Source organism: Pararge aegeria, chromosome 10, assembly GCF_905163445.1.
Source record: "Pararge aegeria chromosome 10, ilParAegt1.1, whole genome shotgun sequence".
Lineage (NCBI taxonomy): Eukaryota > Metazoa > Arthropoda > Insecta > Lepidoptera > Nymphalidae > Pararge > Pararge aegeria.
In genome coordinates this window covers 2,379,490-2,393,443 of record NC_053189.1, presented here as the reverse complement: position 1 = coordinate 2,393,443, position 13,954 = coordinate 2,379,490, and positions in this window count along the sequence as shown.

Here is a 13,954-nt window from a genome sequence, read left to right as displayed (position 1 = left end):
AGTTGCTGTGACCTTAACCATAACAGTTAGACATATAGCCTCGCGGATTTTTTTGTAGATAATCACGTTTACTTAAAACATATTGTAGTACATTATATTTATGTATCATCAATCATTTTCGCGGCGTACGCCAGTAAAATTCTAAGTCAGTATTTCAGCCACTTTACAAAAAACCATTGCAAAATATACACTAAAACCATCCATCCATACTTAGATCCATCCATCCATCCATACATCAATCCTCACAAACTTTCGCATTATATATTAGTAGGATGGTACACATGCATTCGATCGTTGTACCATATGCCTTGCGACTTGCTAGTATCTGGGAAGAGTTATGTCCTTTATCTTCGATAATATTTATCAGATCTTCATTAAAATTAGACAATACATGCTTGTTAGTATACCCTTTCAAAAAAAAAAAAGAATTATTAAAATCGGTTCAAATTTAACGGAGCTATGAAGTAAAATTGATAAAAACTTTTCCCATCCCATTTCCCGGAGGAAACTTTTTATTTATCGGGATAAAAAGTAGTCTATATGTTGACCCGGAATATCAGCTACCACTATACCAAATTGTATTTATATCCGTTCAGTAGTTTTTACGTGATGCCCGGACAGACAGACATACAGACAAAAATTAAACAAAAATCTGTTTTGGACTCAGTATCGATTATAAAGCATCCGCCGATCAAAATTTTCAAAATATATGAAATGTACAGAAATCTTCCAGTTACAGTTTTGTTATAAGTATAGATATATATTAATTTTCTCCAGAAAAAGTATAGAAAGCAGTTGAATACTCGTTAAACGTACTACATATTCGCGGAAAACAATCCGGGAGCTGAATTTAACTGTTTAAAAATGCAACTACTCAAATAAGTCACGAAATTGTTGATCTTTTAGACGGTTTTAATGTGTTCAAAACTTAGCGTACATCCATTTCATGGTCATCGTTTGTCTAAATCATACTCTTATTTGACTCGTACGACTAGGTTAGCCACAAAAATTCTTACCATTTTTTATGAATTGTTAGCGTTACGCCCTCATATAATATGTGGTAGGTATAAAGATACGATAAGTCTTAAATCAGAGGGCTGCTATGGTTTGCTGAGGAGTTCCGTTCTCTATCTCTCATGATAGTTACCAGATATAGACCAAGTTTGGGCAAAGCTACTTTGATGATACAATACTTTTCCGAAAAAAGAAGTTTTATTAAAATTAATTTAGATATGACAGTTATGGTGTAAAATCTTAATTCTTAAGTATGTCTTTCTCCTTCTTTCCTCCCATCCGTTATTTAATCCCGCAGGAACTCTATAGTTTTTTTGGATAAAAATAGCTTTAATGTTATCCCAGAACCTAAAAGTAGAACAGATTTAAGTTCAATTTAGGAAAATTGAACTTAAATCTGTTGTTATCTATAAAATGTGCTAACAGTCAGAAAGACACATAAAAATTTCAATAAATCTATTTTGACGCACAGTGTTAATATAGGTATTTACACCCCATTCCATTCTCTTAGGTATGGAATTTCAAAATATTATTTTTTGGTGGATATCTACAAAAGAACACACCCTCTGAAATTCATGTATCTGGGACCCGTGGTTTATTGTGGCTGTGCGTTCATTTTTCAGTCGTATTTCATTCATTATTTAACCCCTCTAGGGGAAGCATTTTCATAAACTGGGATACACCAATTTCTTTGTTGAATTTCAAGAGATTTCTTTGAAGATTTTCAGTTTAGGCTGTGCGTTGATTATCAGTCAGTCAGTACTTTGAATTTTATATATATAGGCTAACTATCACTTGCTTAAACGGTGAAGAAAAACATCGCGAGGAAATCTGCATGCCTGAGAAATCTCCATAACGTTCTAAAGCGCTCCCATAGTCAACTATAAGATAAAAAGATGTGTCCCACTACGCTGGATTTTTGCAATGACAGTAGATTTTTTTATATACCAATAGTAGAAGGGGGCATTACCATATCTCTAATATAGCTGAGACCAGCTGAGAGTTCTTCATCAGATACTACGGACCTTCGATTTGTGACATCAAATGAAGCGGCCTACCAAGTTGAATATTTTTTGTAAAGGTGGTATTTCGATCAGAAATATTTTGGTTGGGCCCTTGTGTTTTCTAATCAGGGTTACCAGATATTCCAGATCTTCGTTTATTCTAGTTTTTATAGTATTCCCTCTATGTGGCCATTAAACCCTTACTCTGTACCAAATTTCAGCTGTCTAAGTTTATGGGAAGTACTAGTTCTGATGATCATGTGTGAGTGAGCGTCATAAATGCGAAACTTGGCTTTCGCTTTACTTCGGAACGAAATGACCGTCAGACTTGAAATTGTGGTTTTAAGTATGTGATTATAATATTAATGATAAAAATTTCTGCGTTCTGGTCTTATCCAGAGGTTCTGAAATAGGGACCTGAAAATGCGGCGAAATGGTTCCAGTAAAGGATGGTACGGCAGTGTTTGCTTCGTGCTCGACTTGGCGGGGGCGCCGCCGTTCCACCCGATTCAGCTCCTGGTTCGTTTTCCGTGAATATAGTACGCTTAAACAGTATACAGCATACCTAGACTACTTTCTATACTTTTTCTGGAGCAGAATATAAAGCTGAATCTATGAGCACCTATTATTCCGTCTTATCGCACTTTCGCATTTTAAATATAAGTTCAGATTAAATAATCTTCGGTTGAAATGTATGACCCCTATGACGGGATAGGCTCGTAAAAAAAGTCACTGGATAAATAAAACGAATGAATACATTATAAAATGATTATTTATTCCGTCGAAAAACAAATTACACCATCGGAAACAGAAAAGTGATTTAGATCGCCAAGAGTAAGATGCGAAAAGTAAATACATATTTTATTTTAAAAGTTTTATGTTATTAGCAATTTTGGAGTAACGGTATTTTACAATGGTGCCAATTCTGTTGTACACAAATCTCTTAAATAAATTGACAAGTTTAATACTGATGCAATCCTTTTCATTCAAGACAACGATAAAAGGGATGGCAATAAGGCAATACACTATGGCAATTTAGTTTAGTTTAGAGATAATCGTACAACCGAACCGATCTATGACTTTTGTACTAGCTCGTTAAATTCAATGCATTATCCCAAAGTGAAAAGCTGAGCTGCAGACCGACCGCCGGCACCTCTGTTGTAATATGAGCCCAGCTGTGGTGCAGACCGTTCGATACCTCCGTAGCTGCCATCATATCCGCCAAACTGTGGTTCGAACGGAAAGGCTAAGGCGTAAACGCATACGCAAGCGATCACGGCGATGAAGAATAAATGCAATGAAAAATATTATTATATAACTTTTTGTCTTAATTGTCTGAAGGCCCGTGATAGTTCACTACTCCCTTATTCTCTGATTCATTATATATTTTATACTGTTTTTTTTATTCTACTACAAGTAGAATAAAAACAACAAGTGAGTGTGCCATTTACGCATAATTTTAAAATTTTCTGTAGTCTAGTCTGGCTTCGGCCGTGGCTAGTCACCATCCTATTAGGCAGAGATATTGGCGGTCCGTAAATGTAGCATATAAATCGATTAGAGGTTTTGAATCCCTAAAAGGTTAAATAAACGCTGTGATTTTTGTTTTGCTCATCGGATAAATATTAATTTATTAATATAAAATAAAAACGAAAGTCCACAGAAAACTTACGGTTTTCATTGTGCTTGGCTTCAACAAACTTGCACTGATAACTTTCTTGAGAATACAGAATATTTATACAAATTTGTACTTTGTACCATAAATCTACTTTTAACTATTTAGATAAGACTAAATTATTTTTTAATAGAAATGTAAATTATTATAATGACATCCATGGCGCAGTGGTGAGAGCTGCGGTAAATTGAGTGTATGCCCTGAATTCGATACCCGGCAGATGCAATTAGAAGTTATACATTTTCAGGTTTTTTGGTCTAGTCTGGTGGAAGGACTCAGCTCTTCTCATTCCAAGAAAAGAACCGTGCGCTGCACTGTGTAGGAGTCGAGTAATGGTTTGATAATAATGATGATTAGCTTAAGCTTAACTTGCTTAAGCCACTAGGCCTTCCACCAGAATAGACCAAAAAATCTGAAAATGTAAAGTTGTGAAATACCCTTACTCCAGGATTGGTAATAACAAAAAAACTTTTAAAATAAAATATGTCTTTAATTTTCGCATCTTACTCTTGGTCATCTAATGCCCTTTTTTGCTTTCGATGGTGGAATTTTGTTTTTCGACGAAATAAATAATCATAATATTATTCATATTATTATTATCATATATAGTATTATCATATATTATATTCATAGTATTCATTCGTTTTATTTATCCAGTGACTATTTTTACGAGCCTATCCCATCATAGGGGTCATAAGTTTTAACCGAAGATTATTTAATCCGAACTTATATGATAAATGCTAAGGGCGAAATAAAAGGTGCTGATAGATTCGTAATTCTATTTCCTGATTATTCTGCTCCAGAAAAAGTATAGAAAGAAGTTGTCTTCGTATACCCATTGAATATTGTACGCTAAACTAGCACGGAAAACGACATTAAATTAATTACATCTTACAGAATGAGAAAATCGATGATGAAATTAGTTTTATACCAATAAGTTCGTAATGTTTATCCAAATTTATGAATACTGGTTTCGGGAATAGGTAAACAAACCTTAATTAAGGCAGAGTTATTAGTTGTCAAAGACATCATTTGGTTATGTTTCTTATGCTTTTTATTTATTCACTAGCAGTTGCCCGCGACTTCATCCACGATAAAATTAATGAACTGCGCAGGACCGCCAACGTCTATTTCCAGGACCTCAAAATCTTTTCCACGATTCATTCGTTATCAGGTCACAGTCAGACAGAAATATATACCTTCTATAAATCTCTATACTATAATATAATAACTTAATAAAAGAGAAGTTTTGAAAAATACTTCTAAAAACTCTGCATGCAAAAAAAGAGGATATTAGTAGTGTGCATCTCAGCAGGGAGATTTAGGCGGATGCCCGTGACTTCGTCTGTATGGAATTCCTGATTTCCTGTGAGCTTGAGATGTTTCAATTTCCTTTAGATCTGTTCAATAGATTATAAGGTAATATGGCTATACGGTACGTTAGATGGAAGTTTCACAGAATCTGTTCATCTCTGACTTCAAATATATAGAACTTTCATACCAACTTCCATCTCCTGTGGTATCCCTTTAAAGGTTGATTTGGATACAATATAAACTTATGCCACTGCTTAACTGGAATATCAGCTATAAGTAATGCGCTAACAGAGAGACAGAGACATAAAAACTTTACGAAAATCTATTTACGTATAGTATGTATGTAGTATGTAGTTATTTTTGTTTTTAATAATTATATTGTTCTTCTTTGAGTTTCTGTTTTTACTGCTAATGTTTCTTTATCTCAGGGGTGATAATTCAGAGGTTTAGTCTTTGGCCTGCTTTTCGGGGGGACCCAGTTTGATATCCGGCAGGACGTGTAACTTTTTCGAGCCGTGTGCATTATAATCAAATATGAACATGCTTAAATGGTGAAGTAAAACACCGTAAGGAAACCTGCATGCCTGAGAGTTCTCCATTACGTTATAAATGGCGTCTTAGTTACCTATAAGGCCTAAGCTTATTTCATTCCATGTCCTATCCCGTGCGCTGCATTTTGTAGTAGATTAGTAATGGTTTTGATACAGTTTCTGTCTCTATTCTTGTTGACATGCTGGAAAAAATTGGAATAAGTCGAAATACACTAGAAATCTTTAGAAGATATCTTACACACCGGACTAAAGTTCTTAAGATTGGTTCCCTTATTAGCCGGGAGGAGACTATTAATTACGGAGTTCCGCAGGGAAGCTTACTGGGCCCAACCTTGTTCTTAGTTTATATAAACAATTTATTCCACACACACAGATTCTATCTTATGCAGATGACACAGTCCTGCTTGTTTAAGGAAAAAATTGGGACCAGGTTGGCTTGAACGCTGAAAAGTGTTGCGAAAAGGCTATAAGCGTATAACATTTTCAGCTAGGAAAATATCACAACCTACAGAACCATTCCAATTAAAGATACACGACTGTGCACAAGACAAAAATGATTGTATGTGTTCTAATATAGCACGGGTTCCTGAAATAAAATATTTAGGTATCATTGTAGACAACCTTTTACGTTGGAACAGGCATGTTGACCTCGTCACACAAAGAATTAGGAAGCTGATGTATATATTCAGAAAAATTACAAAAACAGCAGACGAAGACGTTTTAAAAGCCGCTTATTTTGCTTTGGTTCAGTCTCAGATTGCATATGGATTAACGATTTGGGGGGTTCCTTTGCAAAGACTATACTCCGTCTTGAAAGAGCACAAAGTGCAATTATTAAAGTAATTTACAATAAACCAGTGCGTCATCAAACGCATCATCTATATAAAGAAGATGCTTTGTTCACTGTCAGACAGTTATATATCCTTAACATAGCATTAAGGAAGCATGCCAAAATTCCACCAGAAGCTCATTTAAAACCACGAAAGCGCAGTATACGGAACACTTGTGCCGTGAAACTGCTTTTGCCAGTCGGCATAGTTGTGTCCTTGGTGCTCGATATATAATAAAATTAACAAAATTCATAATAATATAAGTTCCAAGCCACGGAATCAATGCAAGCAAATACTTACGTCGAGGTTAAAAACTTTGACATACAAGGACACAGAGGAGCTACTTAAAATCACACACACACACACACACACATACACCATAATGTAATTAAAAAAAAACAAATCATTGTAATTAATTTAATATATATATTTCTGTTTTATCTATTATGCATCGCGATGATTGTATTTTCCTAATTTCTTGTTGTTTGTAATGGGTCCGAAGGAAGGTGGCGACACTCACAACACAAGTAACCTTAGTGAGTGTTTAAGCACTCCTTTGTGCACAAATTAATACAGTATCACTGTGTTCATAAGTTCATAATTTTTCGATATGAAATAAATAAATTATTATTATTTTCCTTTTTTTTAAATTTTTAACAAAGCTTAAAAATAAATTAAAAAACACTATCAAAAATTTATAACAAAAAAAAATATTATTATATTAGGTCGATCATAATAATGATTTGCTTAGGCTTAACTTGCTTAAGCCACTAGGCTCCCACCAGGCTAGACCAAAAACCCTGACACTTTAAAATCCCTTATTGGCGAAGAAAATGCCACAGTGATCACCACTGCGCCAAGAATATCATTATAAAAGATATTAATCTCTTTATTAATAATCAAATAACAATTCGTTTTATCTAAGTAGTTAAAAGTAGATTTGTGGTACTGACAAATTTGTATAAATAGTATGTATTCTCAAGAAAATTATCAGTGCAAGCTTGTTGAAGCGAAGCACAATGAAAACCGTAAGTTTCCTGCTGATTTTTTTTATTTAATATTAGTAATTAAATATTTATCCAACAAGCAAAGCAAAAATCCCAGCGTTTTTTAACCTGTTTGGGATTGCAAACCTCTAATCGATTTCTGTGCGACATTTACTTATTTATTTGTTGATATGTTGGTGACTAGTCATGGCCGAAGCCAGACTAGACCAGAGAAGAATCGGATATTATAAATTCCGAGGATCGAATTACTACCCGGGTACCACGGGACCTACTACCAATAGCTGCTTAAAACTTTTTGGACGGTCACTTTGTTATATTTGCACATTGCCTCTGTCATTCAATAATATTATGTAGATAATTTATTTAAAAAAAAAATGCTTGGAATACCAAGCAATGAAGAAGAAGAAACACTTTATTGTACGTATAACATACAGGAAAAGAAACTATAATATATATAAGTAGATTTTTACACACAATTTAAAAGAAATAATAAGTTATTGGATCTGACTAGGATTAAACATACGTGCTATAATAAAACTTTTATTTGCAGTTATTCTTCATCGCCGTGATCGCTTGCGTATGCGTTTACGCCTTAGCCTTTCCGTTCGAACCTCAGTATGGCGAATATGATGGCTACGGAGGTTTCGGACGGTCTGCACCACAGCTGGGCTATTACGGCTCATATTACGGCAGAGCCGCTGGCGGTCGGTCTGCACCTCAGTTTTGGGGCTAATGCAATGAATTTATCGATCTAGTACAAAAGTCATAGATCGGTTCGGTTGTACACTTATCTCTAAACTAAACTAAATTGCCATAGTGTATGGCCCTAATGCCATCCCTTTCATTGTGTTCTCCATTGAAAAGGATTGCAACAGTATTAAACTCGTCAATTTCATTAAGAGATTCGTGTACAAGAGAATTAGCACCATTGTGAAATACCCTTATTCCAGGATTGGTAATAACATAAAACTTGTAAAATAAAATATGTCTTTAATTTTTGCATCTTACTCTTGGGCATCTAATGCCCTTTTTTGCTTTCGATGGTGTTATTGGATTTTCGACGAAATAAATAATCATAATATAATGTATTTATTCGTTTTATTTATCCAGTGACTATTTTTACGAGCCTATCCCATCATAGGGGTCATAAGTTTCAACTGAAGACTATTTAATCCGAACTAATATGGTAAATGATAAGGGCAAAAAGTCGAAATGAAAGGTGCTGATGGATTCATAATTCTATTTCCTGATTTATCTGCTCGAGAAAAAGTATAGAAAGAAGTTGTCTACGTATGCCCATTGAATGTTGTACCACCACCACCACGAAAAACGATCTTGGAACGGAATTTAATTTTACATCTTACCGAATGAGAAAATCGATGATGAAATTAGTTTTATGCCAATAAGTTCGTAATGTTTATCCAAATTTATAAATACTGGTTTCGGGAATAAGTAAACAAACCTAAAATAAGGGAGAATTATTAGTTGTCAAAGAAAGACATCATTTGGTTATGTTTCTTATGCTTTTTATTTACTCACTAGCAGTTCATCCACGATAAAATTAATGAACTGCGCAGGACCGCCAACGTCTATTACCAGGACCTCAAAATCTATTCCACGATTAATTCTTTATCAGGTCGCAGTCAGACAGAAATATATACCTACCTTCTATAAATCTCTATACTTATAATAAGACTTTAACTGGAAGATTTCTGTACATTTAATATATTTTGACAATTTCGATCGGGGGATGCTTTATAATCGATACTGAGTCCAAAACAGATTTTTATTTAATTTTTGTCTGTTTGTCTGTATGTCTGTCTGTCTGGGCATCACGTGAAAACTACTGAACGGATTTAAATAAAGTTCGGTATAGTGGTAGCTGGTATCGCGGGTCAACATATAGGATACTTTTTATCCCGATAAACAATAAGTTTCCTCCGGGAAATGGGATGAAATTTTTTATAAATTTTTTACTTCATATCTCCGTTAAATTTGCACCGATTTTAGTTATTCTTTTTTTATTTGACACATGCATGTATTGTCTAATTTAAATGAGGATCTGATGAATATCGTCGGAGATCAAGGACTTAATTCTTCACAGATAGCAGCAAGTCGCAAGGCATATGGGACAACGATCGAATGCATGCGTACCATCCTACTAATATTATAAATACGAACGTTTGTGAGGATAGATGTTGGATAGATGGATGTATGTATGGATGGATGGATAGATGGATGGATGTTTGTTAAGCTTTAACGCCACAACAAATGAACCGATTTGGCTAAAATTTGGCAGAGATACCTACAATATAGTCTGGAATAGCTCATAGGCTTTCTTTTATTCCGGAAAAGCAAACAGCTTCTACAGGATAGCATCGCTATTTTTCCCGCATTTGTGTTTAAAAATCCGCGAAACGAAGTTTTAGCTTTACGTGGTTTTTTGTGTAGGCATAGTTGAAATATTATATAGCTTTTAAATTTTGATTGGTTGAACGCGCTAATCTCAAAAAATGCTGTTTAGTTTTTTTTGTATTGGTAGTAGCAATTATGGCTTTATGACATCACGCTACGACCAATGTCTACTATTATTAATAAGAAATGTTGCAAAAACTGCAAAAAATATCCTCTTTTGAGATTCTGATGCGTGCGATGCGTAAACGGCAAACATTAAGCCAAACGACGAAAGTATGTAGTAAGTATATCGGAATTTCCGGAATTGTTGTTTCTTTAAAGTTTTATAAAACAGTCCGCGACAACATACGATTATTTTTTTAAAGTCGACTCATTCGCGGACGAAGTCGCGCGGGTCCGCTAGTACTATAATATCATAACTTTAGCGATGTTTTGAAAAATACTACTAAAAACTCTGCATAAAAAAAGAGGATATTAGTAGTGTGCACCTCAGCAGGGAGATTTAGGCGGATGCCCGTGACTTCGTCTGTATGGAATTCCTGATTTCCTGTGAGCTCGAGATGTTTCAATTTCCTTAAGATCAGTTCAATTGATTATAAGGTAAGATGCATCAGGTTCTGCATTTCCAGTATAAAAGTATCTCGAGTCCAAGCAATCTATCAAGCACGTAAAGAAGCAAGCTATCCTTGTGCTCAATTTTATCATGATCAGCGAAGGTTGAGTCAACCAAAAATCAAAATATTTCGTAATCAAGTACTATATATAGTACTTAAAAGCTCTACAACTACTAAAATCTCTAAATTTTAGTACATTGTTTTTGTTTATTTTTATTATCTACACGTTCTTAAGTAAGATTTAGTATGTTACGCACTTTTCAAACACACATACACTCTCATACACACACACACATACACGCACGCACCATAATATAATTTAAAAAAAAATATTCAAATTATTGTCATTAAATTATAAATATATTTTGGTTTTATCTACTATGTATCGCGATGATTGTATTTTCCTCATTTCACGTTGTTGAAATGGGTCCGAAGGAAGGTGGCGACACTCACAACACAAGTTACCTTAGTGAGTGAGCACTCCTTTGTGCACAAATTAACAGAGTATCATAACGAGATTCCTGCTGTATACATTTTTCTATATAAAATAAAAAAATATTATTATGATTATTATTATAATGGGTCGATCATAAAAATGATTAGCTTAGGCTTAACTTGCTTAAGCCACTAAATCTCCCACCAGGCTAGACCAAAAACCCTGACACTTTAAAATCCCTTATTGGCGAAGAAAATGCCACAGTGATCACCACTGCGCCAAGAATATCATTATAAAAGATATTAATCTCTTTATTAATAATCAAATAACAATTAGGTTTTATCTAAGTAGTTAAAAGTAGATTTGTGGTACTGACAAATTTGTATAAATAGTATGTATTCTCAAGAAAATTATCAGTGCAAGTTTGTTGAAGCGAAGCACAATGAAAACCGTAAGTTTCCTGCTGATTTTTTTTATTTAATATTAGTAATTAAATATTTATCCAACAAGCAAAGCAAAAATCCCAGCGTTTTTTAACCTGTTTGGGATTGCAAACCTCTAATCGATTTCTGTGCGACATTTACTTATTTATTTGTCGATATGTTGGTGACTAGTCATGGCCGAAGCCAGACTAGACCAGAGAAGAATCGGATATTATAAATTCCGAGGATCGAATTACTACCCGGGTACCACGGGACCTACTACCAATAGCTGCTTAAAACTTTTTGCACGGTCACTTTGTTATATTTGCACATTGCCTCTGTCATTCAATAATATTATGTAGATAATTTATTTAAAAAAAAAATGCTTGGAATACCAAGCAATGAAGAAGAAGAAACACTTTATTGTACGTATAACATACAGGAAAAGAAACTATAATATATATAAGTAGATTTTAACACACAATTTAAAAGAAATAATAAGTTATTGGATCTGACTAGGATTAACCATACGTGCTATAATAAAACTTTTATTTGCAGTTATTCTTCATCGCCGTGATCGCTTGCGTATGCGTTTACGCCTTAGCCTTTCCGTTCGAACCTCAGTATGGCGAATATGATGGCTACGGAGGTTTCGGACGGTCTGCACCACAGCTGGGCTATTACGGCTCATATTACGGCAGAGCCGCTGGCGGTCGGTCTGCACCTCAGTTTTGGGGCTAATGCAATGAATTTATCGAGCTAGTACAAAAGTCATAGATCGGTTCGGTTGTACACTTATCTCTAAACTAAACTAAATTGCCATAGTGTATGGCCCTAATGCCATCCCTTTCATTGTGTTCTCCATTGAAAAGGATTGCAACAGTATTAAACTCGTCAATTTCATTAAGAGATTCGTGTACAAGAGAATTAGCACCATTGTGAAATACCCTTATTCCAGGATTGGTAATAACATAAAACTTGTAAAATAAAATATGTCTTTAATTTTTGCATCTTACTCTTGGGCATCTAATGCCCTTTTTTGCTTTCGATGGTGTTATTGGATTTTCGACGAAATAAATAATCATAATATAATGTATTTATTCGTTTTATTTATCCAGTGACTATTTTTACGAGCCTATCCCATCATAGGGGTCATAAGTTTCAACTGAAGACTATTTAATCCGAACTAATATGGTAAATGATAAGGGCAAAAAGTCGAAATGAAAGGTGCTGATGGATTCATAATTCTATTTCCTGATTTATCTGCTCGAGAAAAAGTATAGAAAGAAGTTGTCTACGTATGCCCATTGAATGTTGTACCACCACCACCACGAAAAACGATCTTGGAACGGAATTTAATTTTACATCTTACCGAATGAGAAAATCGATGATGAAATTAGTTTTATGCCAATAAGTTCGTAATGTTTATCCAAATTTATAAATACTGGTTTCGGGAATAAGTAAACAAACCTAAAATAAGGGAGAATTATTAGTTGTCAAAGAAAGACATCATTTGGTTATGTTTCTTATGCTTTTTATTTACTCACTAGCAGTTCATCCACGATAAAATTAATGAACTGCGCAGGACCGCCAACGTCTATTTCCAGGACCTCAAAATCTATTCCACGATTAATTCTTTATCAGGTCGCAGTCAGACAGAAATATATACCTACCTTCTATAAATCTCTATACTTATAATAAGACTTTAACTGGAAGATTTCTGTACATTTAATATATTTTGACAATTTCGATCGGGGGATGCTTTATAATCGATACTGAGTCCAAAACAGATTTTTATTTAATTTTTGTCTGTTTGTCTGTTTGTCTGTCTGTCTGGGCATCACGTGAAAACTACTGAACGGATTTAAATAAAGTTCGGTATAGTGGTAGCTGGTATCGCGGGTCAACATATAGGATACTTTTTATCCCGATAAACAATAAGTTTCCTCCGGGAAATGGGATGAAATTTTTTATAAATTTTTTACTTCATATCTCCGTTAAATTTGCACCGATTTTAGTTATTCTTTTTTTATTTGACACATGCATGTATTGTCTAATTTAAATGAGGATCTGATGAATATCGTCGGAGATCAAGGACTTAATTCTTCACAGATAGCAGCAAGTCGCAAGGCATATGGGGCAACGATCGAATGCATGCGTACCATCCTACTAATATTATAAATACGAACGTTTGTGAGGATAGATGTTGGATAGATGGATGTATGTATGGATGGATGGATAGATGGATGGATGTTTGTTAAGCTTTAACGCCACAACAAATGAACCGATTTGGCTAAAATTTGGCAGAGATACCTACAATATAGTCTGGAATAGCTCATAGGCTTTCTTTTATTCCGGAAAAGCAAACAGCTTCTACAGGATAGCATCGCTATTTTTCCCGCATTTGTGTTTAAAAATCCGCGAAACGAAGTTTTAGCTTTACGTGGTTTTTTGTGTAGGCATAGTTGAAATATTATATAGCTTTTAAATTTTGATTGGTTGAACGCGCTAATCTCAAAAAATGCTGTTTAGTTTTTTTTGTATTGGTAGTAGCAATTATGGCTTTATGACATCACGCTACGACCAATGTCTACTATTATTAATAAGAAATGTTGCAAAAACTGCAAAAAATATCCTCTTTTGAGATTCTGATGCGTGCGATGCGTAAACGG